Genomic DNA, 25,653 nt, shown 5'->3' with positions numbered 1-25,653 from the left:
TCATCCCCATCAAAAGCAAAATCCAGAGAAAATCCTCCAAAAAAGCGAGCTGGTACACCCAAGAGCTCAGAACAGCAAACAAGACAGCAAATAGTGGAGAGGCGCTGGCGCACCAGCAAGGACACCTCCGTCAGGGCAGCCTTTAAGACCTCCCTCAACCTCTGCCACCGCCTGCTGAGGGCAACAAAGAAGACAGCCCTTGCAGGACACATCGAAACCAGTACCAACAACACCAAGAAACTTTTCAACATTGTTAAGGAATTCTCCAATTTGCCTGCCAGCGAAAACAACATCACACCCTTAAAGGAGCTGTGCGTCAACCTCGCCCACTTCTTCCACGACAAGATCGCAACAATATACAGAAACTTCGATCCCCAACCCACAACTACGAACTTCCTCGACAGATAACGCCACAACCGTAACTGACACGAATGACACACTGACCACCTAGAGCAGCTTCTCCACCCAGGACACCACCTCCACCATGAATTCCATCCACTCGGGAACCCACAGACCCATGTCCACATCACATCTTCTACTTCGGAAACCAAAGGATCGGCCAGGAAATCATCACCCTACTGCACACCTCTATCATCACCGCTTCATTTCCTGATGCCTAGAAACACGCCGAAGTCAGACCAAAGGATGTGGCCTAATAACTAGAGCGACCTCGAAGCTGGGGAACCGGGTTCGAGTCTCGGCAGGGACACTCAACATCCTGTGATTCTGGGCAAATCACAATCTCCCCTTCCCAAAAAATGAATGTGTCCACCTGTAATGCAACTGCTGCTCATGTAAAGCGCTCCGATACCTTTGAGGCTAGTTTGAACTGTATAAAACTCCGGGGTGTAAAAAAAATCTTTCACCGGCCGCAGTGAACTCAAAAACTACCGGCAACTCTGCCTGCTCCCATTCCCTGCAAAAGTACTGGAAAAGAGCCTCAACAATCAACTCGTGACACACCTGGAACAGAACCAGCTACTCAAGCCTCCCAATCCGGCTTCCACAGCAGTCACTGCACCAAAACCTCCCTGATCGCAGCCACCGACGACATCCGAACACTCCTCGACTGAGGGTAAATAACATCTTTGATTCTCCTTGACTTCTCGGCAGTCTTCAACACCGTATCCCACCACAGGCTGATCAAAAGTCTTCACCACATTGGCATCCAAGGGAACACGCTCAGATGGATCCCTTCCTTCCTCACTGGAAGAACCCAGAGGATCCACTTCCTACCTTCATCTCTGAACTCTCATCCTTCAGCCCCATGCTCTTCAACACATATATGACCCGTATTGCCAACATTGCCAGATCCTACAGTCTCAACATAATTTCCTACGCAGACGTCACCCAACTCATCCTTGCATTCGCCAACAACCCCACCACCACCAGAACCAGCTTCTACAGATGCATGACAGACATCGCCAACTGGATGAAGAACAACTACCTGCAGCTGAACACAGACAAGATGGAGGTACTGATCTTTGGCAACAACAGCAACACATAGAACAATTCCTGGTGGCCATCAGACCTAGGACTCGCCCCCACTCCATCCAACCATGCCAAAAACCTCAGAATCATCATTGAGAACAAGCTCACAATGAAATAACAGACCTACGCTGTCTCCTCCGCCTGTTTCCTCATTCTACGTTCGATTTTCAAGTGGCTACCCCTACACACGAGGCGCACCTTGATACAAGCCCTCATCACTACCTGACTGGAATACGGCAACGCCTACATAGTAATCGCTGCACACCTCCTGCAAACTTCAGACCGTAATGAACTCCACAGGCAGACATCTCCTTGCCCTTCCCTGATGAACCCACATTACACTCCACCTTGGGCAACTCCACTGGCTCCCCGTACAGAAGAGATGCTAATTCAAGCCATGCACGCACACAAGACTCTGCACAACAAAGGACCCACCTACATTAACCTCTGCCAGGACTTCCACCAACTGACAAAAAGACTGGGCTCCGCCTTCCTTTAACGTGCCCATACTTTCCGCATCTACCGACGCTCCTTCTCCCACATCACAGCAAAGACCTGGATCAGCCTCCCCACGCACCTCTGGACCATCACCTCACTTCCAGAATTCCAAATGGCCCTCTGGACCTTGCAAGCGCCTGGATACCCTATCGTGTGATTAGCCACTCTTTATAAATCACACGTAATTGATTGATTGAAGGGTGCATGGGCTCTTAAACGGGGAACCCCTTATTATAGACTCACCTCCTACTTGGTATAAGTAATTAAATATTAGAAGAAGACACCTCACCCACAGTTAACAGTGGCATGCTTCGTCACAGGTGTATTCCTCTCATTTGGCTAGGTGAATGCCACCTGAATGGGCTCAACCACTAACAGGGAGCTCATTATAAAGTTATTCTTCTGGATAAGTGCGGAATCAGGATCCATTTTTTGTTTTAAAACAACATGATTATGGGTTTGCCATAAAGATATCTCATTTTTTTCAGAGGGTACCCATATAATCAATTAAAGGCAATAATGGAGGATGTGTTAAGAAACTCAATGGTTTAGCAGATAGAGGGCAGGTTCCACCCCCCACTAGGGCATTCTGGGACAGAGAGGTCACATTTGTATGGGCTGCTACAGTCTATTTCTAGCAATGCCATGTTCAACTTTATGTATTTTCACTTTCTACATTGAACATGCATAAGCCTACCCATGTCTACCTTCCTAGACCCCTCTGGTTGGATCTCAGGAGAGGGGACTGGTAATTCCTCCATGTCAACCTCTGATTGAACCCAACACTCTCACACACTTTTCACTTTGTCTGTTGATTACCTGAGGGCTTATGGGACTGGCTATTACATTCTGTGTAGTGCATAATTCCCAACTGTATTGTAAATCTGAAACTGTACCTCACTGTGAAAAGGTTTCGAATGGCATATGTTTATGGGTGACTCATTTCATTTTCTCTTTTTGATGTTACCAATAACTGTTAGAAATTGGTGTTTCTGGTTGTCAGAGTATGCGCCCTGTACAAGTAGGAACCACAATCCTAGTCAGGGTAAGTCAGATACAAACTCAGAGATTACCTATGCTCACCCTCTGGTAGCTTGGCACAGAGCATTCAAGCTAATCTAAAGAGGTAATGTCTAAAAGCATTTGTGCAATGCACTCACACAGTAATGCAATGAAAACACTACAAAAAGCCCACACAGGTTTAGAAAAATAGATTATTACATTCTGAACAAAACAAGACAGAATCTACACAAATCCAATAAGATATGATTTTTTAAGGAATAAGTGTAAAAATAGCGCTTATAGGAATTTTAAAGGAATAAGGGTAAAAATAGTGCTTAGAGGCATCTAGCGCTTTTGGGGTTAGTTTCGGTCACGATCGACCGGGGTTATTCGAGGTCACGAGGGACTAGGGAACAGTAACAGTTCAGGCTGGCAGCGATGGAGCTTGGGTACAGAAGCCACCCAGGCTCAGTAAACAGAGTACTTTGATCCTGCTCACACACACAAGGTGTGGGCATCGATGTCACTTCCGCAGTCGAGGGGATGTGTTGATTTCACTCACTTCTTAATGGTGATGCACTGGTTTCCGTAAACAAGCATTGAAGCTACAATGTGTTGACGCAGAAACAGATGCGCCGGGTTCCTCCATGCAGTCGAGGGGATGCGTCCATCTGCATAGACTGCAGAGGAGGCAAAGCGTTGGTCTTAGTGCTGCATCAATTTAAATACGCCGGGTTTCTACACACTTGGCAAAAGGATGTGAGGATTGGCCTTCTATGGGGTGTCAATGAGGCAGTCGATACGGCAGTCTCGTGGTGCTGCTTGGGCCCCAAGTGCGATGTGCCTATTTTACTCTCACAACATGGTCGATCAGTTGTCGCTTCCAGCAAGCAGGAGATGCGTTGAAGTCACTGGTGTAAGTCTCTGGATCCAATTCCAATGAACCAGGCACAAGAGCAGGGGTACAGACTTGATTTCCCTGAGTGTCAACAACAATAAGTAATCCAACAAGCTCTTGGAGCACACTTGGAGGAAAAGGCAAAGTCAGCTCTCCTTCAGCAAAGTCAGAGAGCAGCAGAAAGCAGGGCAACACAAGAGCAAAAGCAGGCCTCCCAGGTCAGCAGTCCAAAGATGAGTCTTTTAAGCAGCACACCAGTCCCTCCAGCAATGTGCAGTTATAGTTCCAGCAGTGTCTAATTTGAGGGGTTCAGAGACCTAGTTTGTATATCCATTTGTGCCTTTGAAGTGGGGGTGACTTCAAAGAAGGGTATTTGAAATGCACAGAGGTCCTTACTTGCCAGTCCTGGCTCCAGACTATCTGTAGGGGGCACATCAGCACTTTGTGTGAGGACAGGGCACTACCTACTACTATTCAGGTGTAAGTGTCAGCTCCTCTCTCCCTTCCTACTCAGAAAGAGCCATGCCGATAAATTCTCCAACACACCTAGCCTTCCTGTGTTTGTGGCTGTCTAGAGGTTATGCACAAAGTGTAGCTGTCACCCATCCCAGACGTATATTGGAGACAAGGCTGCAGGCACACAGAGCTGTAAACGCAGAGAAATGTTTACTTTCTAAAAGTGCCATTTCTAAAATAGTAATGTAATCCTCTTTACTGAAAAAATCAGATTCTATGTCAGGACACGGAGGCGAAGATTAGGCATTTTCTTTCTTACACAAGGGCCTCTGAAGCCATTGCGCTTCTTGTTGAGTGCGCTCCACAAATCCTCATATTGATGCTTGCCTCTAGCATCACCCATCGGACCCATCTCGCAATTTTGGGGGATGATACTGCCCTAAGGGTCCCCTCAAAGCAACTGCCTCTCCCCATGAGGACGCGACTCCGCCGTCATGGCCTCAAAGGCCTTGATACATCTTACTACACAGAGTGGGTACCTCCGGAAAGGCCGGATATGAAATCACCCGGGACTGGCATTTGGTGCGATGAGTCACATGGAAAGTGACTCCATCCGGAGTGAAGGAACGCCCGAGATATCCGAAACCCGTCTGCAGGACACCAGGCACAATAACATGGCCAGCTTTGATGTCAGCTGTTTACAGGACAGATACTTATTGCTTGGCCATCCTGACAGCAAATTCAAGACCTTGTTGACATCCCAGGGGACCGAATACCTTGATTCCGGAGGGAAAGATAGCTGGATGCCACTCAACAACTTCTTAACTAACGGGGGTTCTCCTACCGGGAGATTTGACACGTTGCATGGCCAGCCGAGATCGCAGATTGAAAGATATTGACCGTCCTGTATGCCAGACTTTCTGGTGCCAGAGAGGCTAGAAAGTCAGGATGTGGACAACATCTGCCCCCATGAGATCCAGACTCTGTCGCAGACACCAACCCATCCAACTAGACCAAGCCGATCGGTATTGATTAACAGTACCGTCCGCCCAGGCTCGGGAGAGGAGGTCTGCAGTGCTTCTCGAAAGGCCGGGGACTTTCCATCGAGACCGGTAATCTTCCACACCAAGAGCGGGAGAGAGTTGCTCACGACTAGAGGATGTGGGTTGTCGGCTGGATTGCTCAGTAGGTGAGGCAACGGGTGTAGATGGATTGTAGAAGCCAAAGAAAGTTCCATTAGAACTTGAAACCATACTTGCGATCTCCAAACCGGGGTGATCACCACCAACTCTGCTTTCTGCCGGTGCACCAGAGTTGTCAACCACATTACCATGGCCAAGGGGAGAAAGGCATAGCCCACTTACGCAGCCCAATCCTGAAGGAAGGCATCCGTGGCCACAGCTCCCAGATCTGGTCTCCGCCTGAAGTACCAGAGAAGCTGGTGAACAAGGCGAGATGTGAACAGATCTGTTGAGAAAAGACCCCAAAGTGATTGCAGGGATTGGAACATCAAGGGAAACAATTTCCATAGGCTTGAGTCCCTCAGGTAGCGTGATTGTCAATCTGCTACCTGGTTGGACACTCCCGGGAGATGCTCCGCTGTCACCGAAACCTGATGTTCCAGACTGTATTCCCAGAAATCCTTGGCAGGATCTGCCAAGGCATTGGAGCAAGTTCCTCCAAGGTGATTGATGTAGCGGACCGCTGCTACATTGTCCATCTTCAAAGGGACGCAGGTTTGGGCTCTGTCTTTGGTCCAACATCGTACCGCAAAGGAACCCGCCATCAACTCCAGCCAGTTTATGTGAAGAAATTGTTCCGTGGCGGATCAGCCGCCACCTGTGGTGAACTCTCCACAGCGGGCTCCCCAGCCTGAAGCACTGGCGTCCGATTCGATCACCAGATCCGGGTGGGAGACCAATATGGCCCGTCCGTTCCATGCCTCCATGTGCGAGAGCCACCAATGAAGCTCGTCCTTTGCCTCCTCGGATAGGGGTTGAGGTGAGACCCCTTGAGTCTCTGAAGAGCTCGAAAATGAAGGGTGCCTAGGAAGATAACTTGGATCGAAGCTGACAAAAGGCCAACCACTCTGGAAATGCTGCGCAGTGATGTCAGAGGTTTCTGTACGATCTACCGTACCTTGTGATGGATTTTTTGCCATCTTCCTTGAAGGGAGACTCTGCGTGGCCTCCACCAAATTGATCACAAAACCTAGAAAAGTGATCAAACGTGCAGGCAGGAGACTGGACTCCGCTTGATTGATTACGAATCCCAGAGACTGAAGGAGATTCACTGCCGACTGCAGCTGCTGAGACAATGCCTGGGAACACTGGTTCATGAATAGCACGTCGTCCAGATACACGGTCATTCAAATGTCCTGCGCCTCAATCACTCCACTACCGTGTGTAAAACCTTGGGGAAGCACCCTGGTGCCAACGACAGGCCAAAAGGAAGGAAGGTTTGGCCTTGGCATTGGAACTGGAGGAAGCGATACTGTTTCTCAGAAGGGAGGTCGGTGGCCTGCTCTGGAGGTTTGGGAGCAGAGGGCTCAGGAAGTTCCTCCCTCGGGGTGAGGGGTTGCAGGCATTTCTGTGCCAAATCCATTAGTCTCCTCTTCAAAGGGGCCACCGCTTCTGAGACCGTCCTGACTATGGTGGCATCCACTGCGTCACAAAAATCATCTGTGACCAGGAAATATTGCATATCCTCCTCCTCCTCCTCATAATAGTCGTCAAAACCCTCTATGAGGTAAGTATCCCAGGAGGCTTTGAGGGCCAGAGGTAAGTATCAGGTAACTATAAGGGTGGTCACCCACCAGGTAAGAGAGCTGATTTTGCTTGGGCTGGGGTCCAAAGGTCAGAGTCCCTCTAGGAGGGAAAAACAGTTTACTGGGGGTTATATCACTATGCACACTCGCAGGCCCTATCGTGCATCCCCAAGTCCCTGCACACTCACAGGGCTAGATTGGCCTACACAACCAAGGCAGACAGATGCCCTTTATTTCCGTGGGCCAACCACAATTGACAGCCTGGGTGGGTCTGCCGGAAAAACAGTGAGTCTGCCGGAGCAGCGCAGGCGAGATCAGCCTGCACTCCTACCCGCAGGGGTGTGAAACTCCAGGCTGCCCGGAAGATAATGCTCACTCCATTAACGTGGGCGGAGGCGCTCAGCAATGGTCGTAACTGACAAGCTCTCCTACACATGTTAGATCTAAGATGAACATCCCAGAAGGAATTGAAGAGGTGCACCTTCTAGTGGCCAGCAGACCGCCGCCCACTCTGGTCCCGGCTTTACAAACAGATTAGATCTCCGCCGAGTAGGAGCGACGGAGCATTCCCACAGCTGCATAAGCGAAGCGGAGGCTTTTTAACACAAAGGCAAACGTCACCAATATGAGGCAAAATTCATCAGTACAATGAGACAAAACCCTGAGAGAAAGTGTCTCCACTTAACTGACACCAGTTGCAGCAGCGAAGAAAGAGGAAGACCGGCGAGGGTCAACACCAGTTAAGGAGGCGGGAGGCACCTGATTGAACGAACATTGTTAATCTGAACATAATGGTTTTTTCCTCAGGCTTCATGGAATATGAAGTCCTTTCATTGATTGCTGTACGTTGAAAATTGCTGCTGTTTGCATTAGAGAAGAAAGAAAATGCCTAATCCTCGCCTCCGTGTCCTGACATAGAATCTGATTTTTCCAGTAAAGAGGATTTATCATCACTAATCCAAAGATATAAAACATCACAGAGGTGCTCCTTTCTAATCACGAATTAGAGTTTAAAAGTGGATTAAGGAATTCCCCCATCTTAACCTATGAGAGGAATAGGCCTCACAGAAGTGAAAAACGAGTTTTGGAGTTTTTCACTTTCAGAACATGCAAAACTTAAAAGTATGTGTCCTACCTTTTACTTACACAGCACCCTGCTCTATGGGCTACCTAGGGCCTACCTTAAGGGTGACCTTTGTGTAATAAAAGGAGAGTTTAAGGTTTGGCAAAGGGTTTTAAATGCCAATTCAAAGTCGCAGTGAAACTGCACACACATGCTCTGCAGTGGCAAGCCTGAGAAAGGTTTGCAAGCCTACTTGCTTGGGTGGCACAATCTAGTAGCATTTCATTTGCAGGCCCTGGGTATATGGTATACCACTTTACAAGTGACTGACTAGTAAACTAAATATGTCAACTGAGTATATACCAATGTTACCATGTTTAAGGGAGAACCACATGCACCTTTAGTATTGGTCAGCAATGGTAAAGTGCTCCGAGTCCTAGTTCAACTAAAAGATTCTGCAAAAATAGAGGAGGTGAAAGCAAAATATTTGGAGGAAGACCACTTTAACGATGACAGGTCTAACAGTAACCTATAAAGAGTGTTAAAAAAAAAGAAACTCAGTGGTTGATACATCTAATGGATCAGTTACTATCCCAGCTCTGAGGTCGATAACTAACCAATGGTTTACGATTGCAATGGTGGTCACAAACTATTTAAACATTAATCTCTGAATTGGAATAGGAGGGCGACTACCCATTTCCTACAACTCTTTTTATTTGCATTTTGGAAAATATTGCATAAGTCCTTTTACTATTCAAAAATAATTTTTGCCCAGCAGCAATTACATGTGTCATGGGAAAGAATTTCCAGCTGGTACAAGGGCTTTGTTCCTTCTAAAAATGCCGTCTGCAGTTGAAAACCCAATGATTTGGGGCTTGCAGAATTTGCAGCTGCAAAAGTGCTCTGTACAGCTGGCCCCTGTCTCTTAGGATGGCTGCCTTTGTATGTCTTGAAAAGGTGCACCGGCTAGCAGAAAGTATCATGGGAAATTTGAGCTCAAATCTTTTTGTTTGCGTTTCATTCTCAAAACCTAAACCTTTTGCTGCCATACATGGCTAATAAAAGAGACAGCACACATATTAAAGTTGAATGCTTTAAATTCAATGTTGTTGGATTCCATTTTAATATTGTTATTGCTAATAATATCATTAGTATTATTCCTTATCTCAACTTTTAAATTCCTCTTTGATGGGACTCATTCCTCAAGCTAGGGGCGAGGAGCAGCTGAGTGAGAAGTTACCTGATCACAAAGTCGTTCTGGTCGATCTCCCGTCCACAGCAGCTGCCGGATAAGATATCGCTACTGCCCACCACTGCACAGGATTTAAGCGACTTGCCTGAAATAGGGGACGTCTGGAAAAAGAAAAAGGTGCACAAATATAAAACTGCCTTGTGGTGCTCAGGAACACTTAGAGCCTCATTTAGAGTTTGGCAGACAAGGTGATATTTGGAGTATCCTGCCCGTCAAACCCTCAGTCCGCCCGCTCTATTTTGAGTCGGGCAAACAGTCATATTTCTGAGAGCAGTGCCAAAGCTGACTCTGCCAATGCAAAGCTTATTTCAAGGGTCAGATGAAGTGGGGGCCATTAGAGTAAGGACATCAGACTTCTCCTGTTTAGAGGGATGTATGACGTTACAACGCATACTTTTACAACGCATGCACTTACAACGCAATTTTTACATCGCAACATCCACTACAACGCATTCCATTACATCGCATGACACTATAACGCATTTTAAAAAACTGCCTTTACAACGCATTCCATTACATCGCATACTACCTTTACAACGCATACCATTACAACGCATACTGTTACATTGCATTTAAGGTAAGTATTGGATAGTATAGGGGTAAAAATTACTATTCTAACTCCAGGGGGTGCAACAGTAGGGTAAGTGTTGGATAGTGTAGGGGTTAAAAATTACTATTCTAACTCCAATGGTATGCATTGTAATGGTATGCGTTGTAATGCCTGCATTGTAGTGACATGCGATGTAGTGTCATGCGTTGTAATGGTATGCGTTGTAGTGTCATGCGTTGTAAAGGATGTTCCGTTGTAATGCCTGCGTTGTAAGTGTAGTGCGATGTAATAGTTGCGTTGTAAAGGTTGTTTCCCGTTTAGGGAGGAGGGTCTATTTTTTTCTGTCTATCATTAAAAATGGCGGTCTCGAACAGGAAAAAAGGAAATATGACCCCCACGCTCTGGGGGTAGACTCCCAGACTGTAAGGGTCATTTGTTTTTTGTTTTTCAATAGCAAGTTCCCGCTTTGGGGACAGCTGGTGGTCGCTATTAATGTTGCTGTGCCTTCAGAGGAGCGGCTAAAAAGGCAGTTTCTCTGGAGATACAGAGATCACCGCTGGGACAGCAGTGATTCCCAGATATGCCAAGTAGTAGACCATCCGGGTGGCAGACATTACATCCCCTGCCACCGACTGGAATGCCCCCTGAACAGGCCCTAACTTAATTGTAACATAAGTATGCCCACATGCTGGATTTAAAATATTATATCAATCCATCTTATATCTTGGTTAAAACAAAACTTTAAATCATCTAGCTAGGGGCTTGGCGGTAGTGTTTCCTCATGGTCATTCACTCTTTGGCCTGATAAGATTGTTACTTTGTCTAAGAGTGAATTCAGACGTGTTTCACACTTTTTAATGTCCCATGTGCTGCCTGCTAGTCTGTGCACACATGGTAGGATTTTATTATTGAGACCTAACGAACGCTAGTTGCCTGGTCTGTTTACGTGATCCATCAGGTTTTCCCTCATTGTTTGCTCCGTACACCCTATGACTGTCATAGTTTGTATGTTTCAGGTATCCTGTCAACAGACTTGTAACAGGACAGATTGTAATAATGACAGTTGTACTACTACTGTTTTTCCTCCTAGAGCGGTGCCCCTTATCCTGAGCAGTTGCCAGGTTGAGGTGGAGTTCTTTGCCCAGCAATAGCGGGTAAGAGTTTCTCTTGTTTCTTTTTTCACTTATAATAAATAAATAAATTGAAGCCACTAGTCATACCATTTTCCAACAGGCCGCACAAATTTGAATAAGTGATTCTGTTTCCATTAGGCAAATTTACCTTCCGGAGCAGTTGTACTAAGAACACTTCTGGTTCTTGTATCCTTTTTGTTTATTCACTTGAGCACCCTAGCAGCAGCATCTTTACAGGTCTTGAAGAAAGCCTTGCCCCAAATCTAGGGCATTTTTAGGCTGAAACATGTTGACCACTGTTTTCCACCATACTATTGCGACATAAATCCATGTCGCTGGTGCACTGTTTTTAATCCTGGCAGAGGGCACTTCTGAATAAAACATATATTGTGCGCTCCCTAGCTAGTTTCATTTACACTTCCTGCACATTTTGTATTTTCGCTGCGCTGCACCCTCGCTCACACTATTCTGCTCATCACATGTGGATTTAGGATATCCCAAAAATAGGTATTTAAAACATCCCTGAGCTCCTCCCTCTCAGAGAGGGGGTTGTAGCCCTCAAAGGAACTAAGTGTTTCCTTTGAGAGGAGAATCCCATATGATGAAGCATGTCACCTCTGGTGAGTGAGGGATTTTGTCCTGAAAAGTAAATATTCCACTGCTAGGTCTGTGTGTTATAGTAACAGAATGCTACCATAAGACCTAGGGCAGCCAATGGTACACTGCCCTAAGACTTAGGGGGATAACAGGATGCTACCATGTGACCTAGGGCAGCAATGGAATACTGCCCTAAGACCTACGGGGGTAACGGGATACTACCGTAAGACCTAGCAAAACAACAGGATACTACCATAAGACCTATGGCAGCAATTGAAGACTGTCCTAAGACCTAGGGAAGTAACAGAATACTGCCATAAGACCTAGGGCAGCAATGGATCGCGGCCCTAAGACCTAGGGGTAACGGGATACTACCATAAGACCTAGCAAAATAACAGGATACTACTATAACACCTAGCGAAATAACAGGATACTACCATAAGACCTGTGGCAGCAATGGAATACTGTCCTAAGACCTAAGGGAGTTACAGAATACTTCCATAAGACCTATGGCAGCAATGGATCGTGGCCCTCAGACCTAGGGGGTAACGGGATACTACCATATGACCTAGCAAAATAACAGGATACTACTATAACACCTAGCGAAATAACAGGATACTACCATAAGAACTGTGGCAGCAATGGAATACTGTCCCAAGACCTAAGGGAGTTACAGAATACTTCCATAAGACCTATGGCAGCAAAGGATCGTGGCCCTCAGACCTAGGGGGGTAACGGTATACTACCATAAGAACTAGCAAAATAACAGGACACTACCACAACACCTAGCGAAATAACAGAATACTACAATAAGACCTAGGTCAGCCAATGGTACAGTGCCCTAAGACTTAGGGCAGTAACAAAATACTACCATAAGACCTATGGGAGTAACAGAATACTTCCATAAGACCTAGAGCAGCCAGTAATGGTCTTAGGGCAGTGTTCCATTGGTCACCCTAGGCCCTATGGTAGTATCCTGTTACATGATACTACCAAAAGACTTAAGGGACCAATGGTACACTACACTAATACCTAGGGGGGCAGAAGGATAGTATCATAAGGCCCAGCAGAGCCAATGGAATACTTTTGTAAGACCTAAGTGAATAACAGAATACTACCATAGGACCTATGGCAGCAATAGAATACTGTCCTAAGACCTAGGGGGTAACAGAATACTACCATAAGACCTAGGGCAGCAAGGATCACTATCCTAAGACTTAGGGTAGTAACAAAATACTACCATAAGACCTATGGGAGTAACAGAATACTTCCATAAGACCTAGATCAGCCAGTAATAGTCTTAGGGCAGTGTTTCATTGGTCACCCTAGGCGCTATGGTAGTGTCCGGTTACATGATACTACCTCAATACTTAGGGGACCAATGGTACACTACACTAATACCTAGAGGGGCAGAAGAATAGTATCATAAGACCCAGCAGAGCCAATGGAATACTTTTGTAAGACCCAAGTGAATAACAGAATACTACCATAGGACCTAGGGCAGCAATGGATCACTGCCCTAAGATCTAGGGGGGTAACAGAATACTACCATAAGACTTAGCAAAATAACAGGACATTACCATAAGACCTATGGTAGCAATAGAATACTATCCTAAGACCTAGCGGAGTAACAGAATGCTACCATAAGACCTAGGGCAGCCAATGGTACACTGCCCTAAGACTTAGGGCAGTAACAAAATACTACCATAAGACCTATGGGAGTAACAGAATACTTCCATAAGACCTAGAGCAGACAGTAATGGTCTAAGGGCAGTGTTTCATTGGTCACCCTAGGCGCTATGGTAGTGTCCGGTTACATGATACTACCTTAAGAGTTAGAGGACCAATGGTACACTACACTAATACCTAGAGGGGCAGAAGGATAGTATCATAAGACCCAGCAGAGCCAATGGAATACTTTTGTAAGACCTAGGGTAGCCAGTGGAACACTACACTAATATATAGGGGAGCACAATGATAGTATCATAAGTCCCAGGAAAGCCAACTTTTGTAAGACCTAGGGGAGCCAATGGTACACTACACTAATACCTAGGGGAGCAGAAGGATAGTATCATAAGACCCAGGAGAGCCGATGGAATACTTTTGTAAGATCTAGGGGAGCCAGTCGAATACTAAACTCAGCCCTAGAATGAAGTGGAAAAAACCTTTGTGCCACTCCTGTGCTGGAAAAAGCATACAGCTCTTTCAGTGATATGAGATGTGGGATTGTGTGTTTTGGAGACAATGCAGGCTCTGTGCACTTGCAGTCCTGGGATGCCCACTGCAAACCTTCAACACTCTTCATGTATTACATGCTTTGGTACCTTGTAAAGGTTATGAAGGGATTTATAAATGCAAATGCGATACAAAACAATACAGTAGAAATTAATTTCTGTTAGGTCTGGATTTCCAGGCCAGCATGACATTCTATATAGGAATGTGCAACTTTGTATGATGTGGCTTAACAGCGTAGCTGTCACCAGACAGTTATGTGAGACTCACCAGGAGGGAAATTTTGGCTTGCCCACGTGTTGGGAGCCCAGAGTACACATTTTTTGATTGGGCAAAAGTTGTATTCTTCCACAATAAAGTATTTGCCATCCACACAGCTGTGATCATTTTGTTTATTTATCTAGCTGTCTGAGCTTGAACTTTCAGGAGCACACACATGACATTGTAATGCTATTAAAATGTCATCAATAACTATATATTTTATGGCGTTTGTCTCTGGTAGCAGCATAGATGGATGGTGGGTAGTCATTAGCCTATATGTTTTTTTTTAGATCTTGCTTGACAGTGCAACTGATACGTGACCTTTAAACCCACGTTAATAATATTCCTCAGTTCTTTGCTCCCACTCAAATACATATCCATTCCGATGCTATCTTTTTTTAATGCTTCACATTACCATACAACATTCCTTTAAAGCTAGACCTATTGGCTTTGCCAATGCTTGTTCTATGATGTGACCAGGTGTCAGAGTTTGAGCTGTCCACGCTATAACTGGAGGAGAATAAGTCCTCACGCGTGATAGGGCTGAATGTCCTCAGTATACAGGTGGAAAATTAGTATTCCGGCATGATAGGACTGAAAACACTGCACCCACACGGTAGGAAGGACTACTCCACTATGATAGGATGAAATGTCTGCACCACCGCTGACGAGAGCAAGTCCTCCAGTGTGATAGAGCACAACACTGTTCTTTAAGAACTGCTGAGTGCTGGCGGAAGATAGTTTTGGCAGTATTTTCTCTTTTCTTTGAATGGCGCTATTTCAAAAGAACCTGCTGCCGATTCCCTTGTGTGTCAAGCAATTTTTAGGCAACAATACAAATGTCAAGATAACTCTGGTAATTAATGTACCTGCTGGAGAGAGATGGAGTTTTGACTAGTGGCTGTTTTGGCCCCTCATAAATAAGTGCAGATGGTTTATATGCCTGCTGAATGTGTCCCAAGCAGATCTCAGAATTATATGTTAATTAGATAACTCAGTGGGTTACTGGTTTTGTCACATATTCTTTTGATACTTGCAGATCATAAGTTACAATCCTAATATAGCACAGTGAGCGATGAACTGTCATCAAAGAACTGCACGCAAACTGCAAGTTATAGGTTAAGAACTTTATGTTGTTTTCCCAGTCTTTCATTTTCCTAATTTTGCTAAAAAAGGGTTCGTTTGGGTAGAAATCATTTATTAGTAAAGCCAACCCCAATCACTGTGTTATATTTTAAATCCTGAGTTTGTGCTTCTTCAGACCAAGCACTCTTAAAATATACTGCCTGCCAGTTTGGACGACATGTGACACTTAGTCCGTGTAGTCCTCATTGTCATTTGTACCATTTCCTAAACACTGATTTACACAAGCATAATTCTTTGTTTTTGTATAATGAGTGCTCTAACACCCTACTGTGGTACGAATAGCGCTAAAAAATAAATGAAATAAACGTGAGAGTGAGTGGCTATGGAGAGATGAGAGGTGATGTTGGAGGGTGGTAGAAAGGGAATCCATGGAGAAGGAGGTCACTGGGGGTGCCAACTAAGATTGTTGCACCATGCGTCACCGGCGCCAAAGCCGGCCCTGCTGCCAAAGTCACAGTTCCCCCATTCTATAGTAAGAAGAAGCAAGGGTGTTGCAGACCATAAAATAGGTCCACCTTCGGAAACTTGTGACCTGAGAGCCCAGTTACCACAGGGCCATCAGGTCATAGTGACAGATCTAATGCGCTACTTGGGGCAGGTTGACCAGCTCTAGATCTTCCTGTCAGTTGTGGGCAGGAAAATTGCACAGTGTCCCCCATATACTGACAGAAAACGCCCTGTGCTTTGGGGTTATTGATTTTTTTCTTTGTTGCTGAAAAACAAGAAAACTTTGCTGAACATTCACATTAAACATGACACCCACACAGCAGACCTTCACTACCTTCAACTCAGTCACTACAGCAGCAGCTACCATGAAGTCAGAGAACCCTTTTTGCCTAGCAGAAGATCTTAGAGCATAGCACACGGTCTTATGTCAGGGGGAGGTAAGGTCTTAGCCTCTGCTGAACTTGTACACTGCACTGAACAGTTACCTACCAAACTGTAAATTACCCATTTTGTCAAAGTTGCAAGACTCTGCCTGAGAGTAATGCATTTATGTATATGTTATTTTCATAACACAAATCTAGCTAAAATGCAGCTGGGAACTGTACAGGATCAAAGGCTAGCTTAAAGTCGGCGACTTATAGGAGAGCGATGCTGAGTTGTGAGTGGTTAATGCATTTTGATGTGGTGTTCTGGAGGTGAGTCTTCAACACTTTCCTGAATTGGTTCACAGTTGGGCTGGTCCTGATGGACACTGGGATATTGTTCCAGATCCTGGGTGCATAGATGGAAAAGGTCTGTTGTCTTGTTTTTTCCTTTGTACACTTCTTAGTCTGTAGTCTGATGGTGTCTAGCTACAGGTGTGCTGAGATCTACCAGAGATGGTGAGCTTGTCTGCAAGGTATGTGGGTGTGCTAGTTGGGATGGCTTGATGCAATTAGGTTTTGAAGATGGTGCGGGCTGGCAAGGGGAGCCTCTGGAGTTCCATCAGGGTGGGAGTGATATGATCATATTTCTTCAGGCTCTGGATGAGACATGCTGAGGTGTGCAGGATGCCCCTAAGGGGGTGCCAGTGTGGATTTTGGGAAACCATAGAGTAGGGCATTAGCACCATCCAGATTTGAGAGTACAAAGGCTTGAACAGCAGTTGTGAAGTCGCTTTCTGAAGAAACGGTTTGACTTTCTTTAAAAGAGAGAGCTTGTACCAGGCCATCTTTTTTGGCAATGTGTTGCTTGAGGAAGGTTGGTGTCCAGGGTGAATCCAAGTGATTTGGCATTTGGTGATAATTGGGGTCAAAACTGTGAAGGTTCATGTAATTGAGCCAGATGTGAACTACATCTTGCTTGCTGTTCTTGGCAAATAATAGGAATTCTGTCTTAGTTGGGGTGAGTTTCGGGTAGGCGCTGGACATCCATGTCTGTATAATGTGCACGCAGTGTGTGAGGCATTCGATGCCTGTAGCAAAGGAGACTTTCCAATAGAGTTGTGTATTATCAGCATATTGGTGAATCTTGATGCTGTTATCTGCAAGTAGAGCATTAAGCGACTCCATGTAAAGGTTGAATATGACAATAGCCAGGACGGACTCTTGGGGGATTCCACAGGTGATGGGGATTTTAATGACTTGGAGGTCCCCATGTGAACAAACAGGTATTGGTTAAAAAGGTAGGAAGGGAACCAGTGAAGGACATTGCCAGTGAATCCCATTCGCGATTTGAGGGTGCATATGAGGGTGAGATGGCCAACTGTGTCAAATGCAGCTCAGAGATTGTAATGGGTTTGTATTTAGAATGTATTTAGAATGATCTTTATTCTGTGTTCTGTTTGTCCCATGCTTGGAGTGTGTGTCCTTCGGAGTTCGATCAACTGCTGTCAGTTACGATCGAGATCCTGATGGTACGCCGCTCTTTTCCATGGCTGAAGTTATATGGAAATAAACGTATCTACTTTTATGAAATACGTCTTCTTCGTGGTGTCTGCTTACTTGCCACATTTGGCGACGACCGGGAACCAGCTTCAGCAACACAAACCAGTGAAAGAACTCCACGCAGTGGTGTCACCTTGCCAGTTGATGTCTGCCGGCGGTCAGAAGCTTCACACCGACATCCAGGCTTTACTCGTTTCTTTAGATGTCAAGAGGGAACTGGTAGGACTCTTGTTCCCTTCATTTTGACTGATTTTCCAGGATCGCTCTTGGTCGGACGTTGGCAGCTCGCACAAGGCTCTCGCGCTGACCTGAAGGTTCGAAGTTAGCTCATGCATGCTTAGCGCGTAATTGAGCATCGATCACGTGATCCAACGTGCAACGCCGCACGGCGGCCACCTTGGTTAAGGTGGCAATTCAAGGCTGACGGCAGTTCGCGACCAGCTGATCGCGAATCGTGGTGATGCGCACACCTTCAAATCATCTTAGTTTTGGCAGTCTGTCCGCATTTCGGTGATGCGCACACCCTACAGTCATCAATATTTATTCTGGCCGCATACCAGCTAAGTCAAACTGTGTGTCCGGTGACACGCACACCTCTGTTTTTCACAGCATACAGTTTTCAGTCAGCAGTATTTCTTCAGCTGCATATCAGCACTTACAGGCAAGCTGCGTGTTCGGTGACACGCACACCTCTGTCATTCGTACAGTGACACATTCTTGCTAGAATCTTCTAAAATGTACGGTATTTGTTTATTTTAGTTGTGGGGCTGTGGATTTTTTTTCACATTTAACTTAGTGTTATTTCTTCCATGGCTACTCTACAACAAATTACACAACCTCCACCATTTCTTGGTAAACCAGGCAAGCCATGTAAGCCCTGGTCAGAGTGGTTTCGTTTATTTGAAAATCACTTAGTGGCTATTGGTGCCAAAGAGTACTCTCCTGGCCGCAAATTTGCTCTTTGGAAATTTGAGTCAAGCAGCGCAACGCATTTTTGACAGTTTACTTCCAATTCCTCCTCCTGGTCAATCTGATGTCAGAAAACCCGTAGGGGACCCCTATAAGGGACACCCGGGAGGTGATGGTATCCCACTCTACAATCGTTTTGAACCCTTAACAGGAATGGAAGAATTAGACTGACCCCTTGCCATGCCAGAGAGGGAAGAGAATCAAGGGAAAATGGATATAACTGTGAAAAGTGAGAGATATGTATTTAATAAGGGACTCAAAACTAATTGTATGAATGTATTGGATCAATCCCTGCCTAAAAATACAAGTAATGTGGAGGATAGAGGCATAGCTCCTGCAAAAAGCCCACGTATAAATGGCCAAATCGATTCTACCATAATAGTCACCCAAAGGACAAATGAAGGAGAAGTGATCACTCGAAAACCTGGAAAAACTTGTAAAATATTAACCTGGAATATCGCTGGCCTAGCGACTAAAGTAAAAGATCCCCAGTGGCTAACCTACATTAATGACGATGCCATAGTTTGCCTACAGGAAACGTGGGCAATAGAGGAGATGCATATAATTGGCTTTCAAACATTTAATACCTCAGCATGCATTAGCAAACAGGGTCGTAACAAAGGAGGACTATGTACTTATGTTTCCAACTCGGCCGGTGTCTCCCACGTGAAAGTTAGAGAGGTCAGCGTCTATTATCAGATCTTGTCTTTGACGTTATGTGGGCAAAGGGATGTAGCTCTAATAAGTCTATATAACAACATTCCTAAAGCGCAGCAAATGAACGTTTTATCGAACTTAGGTCCATCCCTAAAAAATCTTGAAGAAAAATTGAAGGGAGACATGTATGCCATTTGGATGGGTGATTTTAATTGTTCGTTGTGCCAATTTAGCGAACAAGGTATTTGTGAGCTGGGCAATGAAAATGAAGATATACCCTCACATTTTTCACATACTTTTTTGGGAGATCTGTTGAATGATATAGCTTTCCAATTTGATCTTGGCTATGCGAATGAATCATGTTTGTCTCCCACTTTGTTTCAACCAACTTACAATGGAAGGGGATGTAATTCGACCATTGATTTTGTCCTAATATCCAACAGGTACTCCCGTAATGTACTCTCCTGTAAGACTCTCGATCTCTTTATGAGTGATCATTATCCTATTTGTTTAGACCTCGCCCTAAAAGGGCAGGTGAAAAAACATGATAGCAATTCGCAATACAACAGTGATATTTATCTTGCCAGCACGAACGGATATACGCTAAATTGGACAAAAGTGGATCCCGGGGCATTCCTCCTAGGCCTGATCAATAATAGTAGAGAGGATATAGTGACATACCTCTCACAGGGAGGATAAAGATATAATTAATGCTTTCCTTAACATCTCAGATGAGGCCAGGAAGCTGCTAACAAGACAAAAACGACATGGCCAGCAAACTCCCCAGGGCTGGTTTGACAAAGAATGCACGAAGGCTTATACCCATTTAAAAAAGGCCTTACATAACGTACCGAGGTGCAGGGATAAAATAAGACAGGCAAGATCTTTGTACCAGTCGGCGCAAAAAAAACGCAGGGCAACATTAATGGAAGCATGTGCAGCCTTACATGAGGCCTGTACAAACAAAGACAATACCGGCTTCTGGAGAGCAGTTAATGCCCCTTTCTTCAATAACAGAGAGACAGACATCATAGATATGGCCATTAGTGGTGATATGTGGGTAGACTTCTTCTCTGGGCTTTATAGGGACGAGTCCATCGATGGTAATATGACAGATATAGTTCCACTGAGAGCAGACGAAAATATTGATCGTCAACCGTTCCCCCCCTAAAGATCAATATTACCCTTGAGGAAGTCATTAAGGCTATAACTGATAGCGCTTCGAGGAAAGCACCAGGGCCGGATGGCATCCCGGTGGATGCCTATAAATCTAATATAGGTTTATGGGCTCCTCTTCTAACTAATGTACTAATTAGTTGTACCCATCATGGGTTAATCCCTACTTGGGCAGATGCCATTGTGATACCCATATTCAAGAAAGGGAATAGAAACGAGCCGAAGTGTTACCGCCCGATATCTTTATTGGATGCTTTTATGAAAATAGCAGGTAGGGTCATTTTAAACAAGCTGGAGATCTGGGTCCAAGAGACAGGTGTGCTATCAGTATTTCAATATGGTTTTCAACCAGGTCTAGGGACTATCGAACAGGAACTTAATCTGTCCCTGATAATCGATAAATATACAAAAGCGAAGAAGGGTAAACTTTTCCTCACCTTCGTGGACTTAAGCTCCGCTTTTGATTGCGTTAAACATGTTATGCTGTGGGACACTCTCAAAGACCTAGAGTTGGATCCTTCTTTGCTGTTGTTTATAAAGGAACTATATAGGGGGGCAGGTGCCAGGGTACGGTTTGGGAAACAGGGAGAATGCTCAACTAGGTTCCCCATAAAAAGAGGGGTAAGGCAGAGGTGCATTCATGCCCCATTGCTCTTCTCCCTCTACATAAATAACTTGGGGCAGCATTTGAGCGAGTTCCAGCATGACTATCCAACCATCCTGTTCCTATTCTATTATATGCAGACGATGCGGTTATAATTGAGAGAAAGTAGGTCGCACACCGCTCGTCACACCAGCAAGTTGCCCCAAAGGACTGTGGGAAATGTAGTGGCGACGGCGGGTACGCCTATGCCACAAAAAGTCAATAGAACAGTATGTGTATGCGTTAGCCATCCCTGGACACGTGTTTCGAGGTAGTTGCCTCTCGTCAGCAGGGAGCAGGTCAGTGTAAAGGGGTGCCGCGTGGACTGCCAAATGTAATTAAAAGCAGGTCAAGTACCTCTCCTGGCGCGCAGGTGCAGACTCAAGGCTCGTCAGCCCGCCGGCCGAAGCCGTTTAAATTGAGAGAAAGTAGGTCGCACACCGCTCGTCACACCAGCAAGTTGCCCCAAAGGACTGTGGGAAATGTAGTGGCGACGGCGGGTACGCCTATGCCACAAAAAGTCAATAGAACAGTATGTGTATGCGTTAGCCATCCCTGGACACGTGTTTCGAGGTAGTTGCCTCTCGTCAGCAGGGAGCAGGTCAGTGTAAAGGGGTGCCGCGTGGACTGCCAAATGTAATTAAAAGCAGGTCAAGTACCTCTCCTGGCGCGCAGGTGCAGACTCAAGGCTCGTCAGCCCGCCGGCCGAAGCCGTTTAAATTGAGAGAAAGTAGGTCGCACACCGCTCGTCACACCAGCAAGTTGCCCCAAAGGACTGTGGGAAATGTAGTGGCGACGGCGGGTACGCCTATGCCACAAAAAGTCAATAGAACAGTATGTGTATGCGTTAGCCATCCCTGGACACGTGTTTCGAGGTAGTTGCCTCTCGTCAGCAGGGAGCAGGTCAGTGTAAAGGGGTGCCGCGTGGACTGCCAAATGTAATTAAAAGCAGGTCAAGTACCGGTGCGGCCTATTGGATTTGATTTGATGCGGTTATAATGTCGCAGACACAGCTGGGTTTGCAAAAGTCGGTCTCAAATTTTGTTGCTTATATGGCCGAGCGGGATTTAAAAGTTAATACCGCCAAGACATTCACCATGAGCTGTGGGACAAAATCGAGAAAGACATGTAATATTTTCATTGATGATAAAAAAATTGCAAGCACGGATAAATTCTCATACCTAGGTCTAATCGTGGATAGGAGGGGCTCTTGGGCAGCAGCTACGAACAGTAGAAAGCTGACCCCGATGAGAGCCATAGCAGCTGTCAGTAATTTTGCAAAAAAATTGTCCCAGAGTTGTTGGCCATCTACAAATCTAAATGTATTTCAATAGGCACATATGGGGCAGGCATATGGGGTATTGAACGTTCGGACCACATACAACGCCGTGAAAACACTTTTTTGCGTTATTTACTGGCGGTCCCTAGTTCGACCGCCACTTATTGTTGTCACAAGGAACTTGGCCTAGTATATATTTCTGACACTATAAAGATTACCCCTCTTCTTCTATGGCACAAGATATGGGTATCGGTTGAGACAGGCTTCAATAGGGATGTAATTATGGACTGTCTTAAGCTGGATGCGGTGGCAAATTTATCTTGGATTAGTTACATAAAGAACATGACACAGGACATAGGCCACCCTGAATATTTTTATAATCCCAGTAGCTTGGAATCCGTGTCCAGAAAATCCCTTAAGACACACTGCCTGAAATACCTAGAGAACAAACGCTGGCTTATTGAGAGAAAAAAGAAATCGGTCATGGCAAATCATTTGATGTCCACTTGTATAGGTTTACAACCTTACCTAATAGTGGTACAAAGTAGCTTTTCTCGTATGCTTTTGGCCAGTTTCCGCAGTGGGTCTTTCTTTAGGATGGTTACATTTTCTGACAATGATTGGAATAAATACCATCCTATATGCCCTTGCGATGATATTTCTAGATTGACTACAATGCATTGCACCTTATTTTGTAAATATTATGTTGCACCGAGGAATATCTTTTTATTGCCCATACTTAGAAGATGGAAGCTTAAACAATGTAGAATAGCTTTTTTAAGATTACAGATGCTAGAAGATGAATTTATTATCGTGGCTACCTCTTCCTTTTTAAAAGCAGCTATAAGGTCTCGGAACACCATGTGAAGAAATTGTGAATATCTGGTGTTTCTGTACCCTCTTGTGTATATATATATGGATTATATTATGCATTCTTGTTTTTATATTAACTGTATTTTTATCATTGTGTTGATTGTATTTGAACTTGGAGAATTGTATTTGTGTCTAATGCTCTTTTATTACTGTGCTTTTATGATTTTATGAAAATAGAATCGAATAAAGCTATTTTGATTGATTGATTGACACTGGAATATTTATTTAGAGGCTATCGCAAGACTTAAGAGCAATTTTCTGAGCCACCTAATATAATGCTACAAAGGCACAAATTTTATAAGTGTAAACAGGGTGAAGAGGAAAAAGTGGAAGAATACATATCAGCTCTGAGGGTCCTGGCTACTACTTGTGGATTGGGACCTTTGTTGGACGAGTTCATCAGGGACCATTTTGTTTTTAATAGCGCTTCACACAAAATTGAAGAAAGAATTCTGAGCTGTAAAAATCCTCCTCTCTCTGAAGTAATAGACTTAGCCTTAAGCATTGAGAGGTCTGTCATTTCTACGGAGGCCATGCAAGCAAGCTTTTCTGTTAAAGTTAACCTGGTTTCCGATCAAGACGAGACCCCGGAGGATGGTTTGATTGCTGTGGGAGTAAAGGGTTAGGCTAAAACATTTGTGCAAAAGAAAGGCCAATCTTATTGTTATAGATGTGGTTCGAGATTCCACATTGGTCATTTTCCAGGCTGTCCAGCATTGGGTAAACGATGTTCTATTTGTAAAAAAATGGGACATTTTCAAAAAGTTTGCAATGGTCAGAGAAAGCCTGTTCAAATGAACAGTGTGAACGTCGAAATGGATACGTGTGCTGAGTCCTTTGATAATTTACTTTTGACATTGGATAATAAAGATGATCTTCTGGAAGTTAAAGGTCCTTTATGTGACGCTTTAATTGATGGAGTGGAAACTAAGGTTATGGCTGACTCTGGTTCTCCAATAACAATTCTTTGTGATTCTTACTTCTATGAAAAATGGGGTAAAAAGGTTACTTTGTCCCATACGGATGTGAACCCGAAGGCCTTCGGAGAGAAGGACATTGACATGTTGGGTTTTTTAATGTCAAATGTTGAAGTCTTGGGCCGCAATATTTTTACTAAAGTGTACGTGGCTGTAAAGGGGAAGAACATTGTGGGCTGGAAAGATCTTGCCAGGATGGGTCTGTATTTAGTGCCTGGTGAAGACAATCCAGTTAGAGTCAAGGAAACCTCTGTGTGAAGTGTGGGTGAGTCTGAAGTGGATTTTAAAAGTTTGTTGGATGAATTTAAATCTGTGTTCGATGGATCACGTTGGTTGCGTGAAAGGTTTTGAGCATAAAATTAGGTTATTACCTAACGCACAACCGGTGATACACAAGGTCAGGCCTGTTCCCTTAATTGCGAGAAAGGAGTTAAGATCCTTACTTGAAGATTTATGTTCTCAGGGTATCATTCAACCCACCGAATCTTCACAATGGGTGGCACCCATAGTTGTTGCTCGTAAAAAGACTGGTGAGATGTGCGGATTTGAGGGGGCTAAATAAGAGCATTTTGATCGATTGCCATCTGCTTCCCCAAATTTATGAACTTCTATCAAATTTGGGGGGAGCTAAATGGTTTTCCCTAATCGACCTAAAGTCTGCCTACCATCAGATTCCTCTGAATAGGGAGTCTCAGGAACTGACGATGTTTGTTACACCTTTTGGTGCGTATAAGTTCATGAGACTTACCTTCGGCCTAGCATCCCCTGCTAGCTTCTTTCAGAGGATAATGGACACGGTGTTTAAGGGCATGGTAGGTGTGCAAGCCTATTTGGACGATATCCTGATTTTTTCTGAAAATTCAAAAGAGCATTATGATTTGTTGAAGAAGGTGTTGTCTGCTCCTGGTGAACATGGCATGACTGTAAGAGCGGATAAATGTAAGTTTGGAGTGAGGGAACTGGATCATATGGGTCATACTGTATCTGACAAAGGAATCAAACCTAAATTTCCTGTTATTAGGGCCCTTAAAGAGGCTAAACCACCTTGTGATAAAGATGCTCTGTGCTCTTTCCTGGGGCTTGCTGAGTATTACACAAGATTTGTTGGCAATTATGCTCAAATTGTTGAGCCCCTTCACGTCTTACTCAAAAAGGGTCAAAACATTTTGTGGTCTCAAGAACTGGATAGTGTGTTTGCTAAAGTGAAAGATTTAATTGGTTCGGCTCAAGCATTGCATGCTATTCAAGATGATTGTCCTTCTATGATTACAGTTGACGCAAGTATGAATGGTCTGAGGGCTGTCCTCAGTCAAAGAGTGAATGACAAGGAGCAAACTGTGGCATTCGCATCGAGATCGCTC

General features: G+C 44.8%; 1 pseudogene across 1 annotated transcript in view; it reads right to left on the bottom strand.

Annotated features, from left to right (window-relative positions):
* Positions 1 to 25,653, bottom strand: part of LOC146782825 (alpha-2,8-sialyltransferase 8F-like) — a 302,891-nt pseudogene that overhangs the window by 4,556 nt on the left and 272,682 nt on the right. The window contains exon 6 of the transcript XR_014972319.1: positions 9,416 to 9,528. The product of XR_014972319.1 is annotated as an alpha-2,8-sialyltransferase 8F-like (transcript). The remainder of the gene's footprint in view (positions 1 to 9,415; positions 9,529 to 25,653) is intronic.

This window comes from Triturus cristatus, chromosome 12 (assembly GCF_964204655.1).
Source record: "Triturus cristatus chromosome 12, aTriCri1.1, whole genome shotgun sequence".
NCBI classification, from domain to species: Eukaryota; Metazoa; Chordata; class Amphibia; order Caudata; family Salamandridae; genus Triturus; species Triturus cristatus.
Note: the sequence above shows the minus strand (reverse complement) of the source record. Positions and strands in the feature narration are given on the sequence as shown.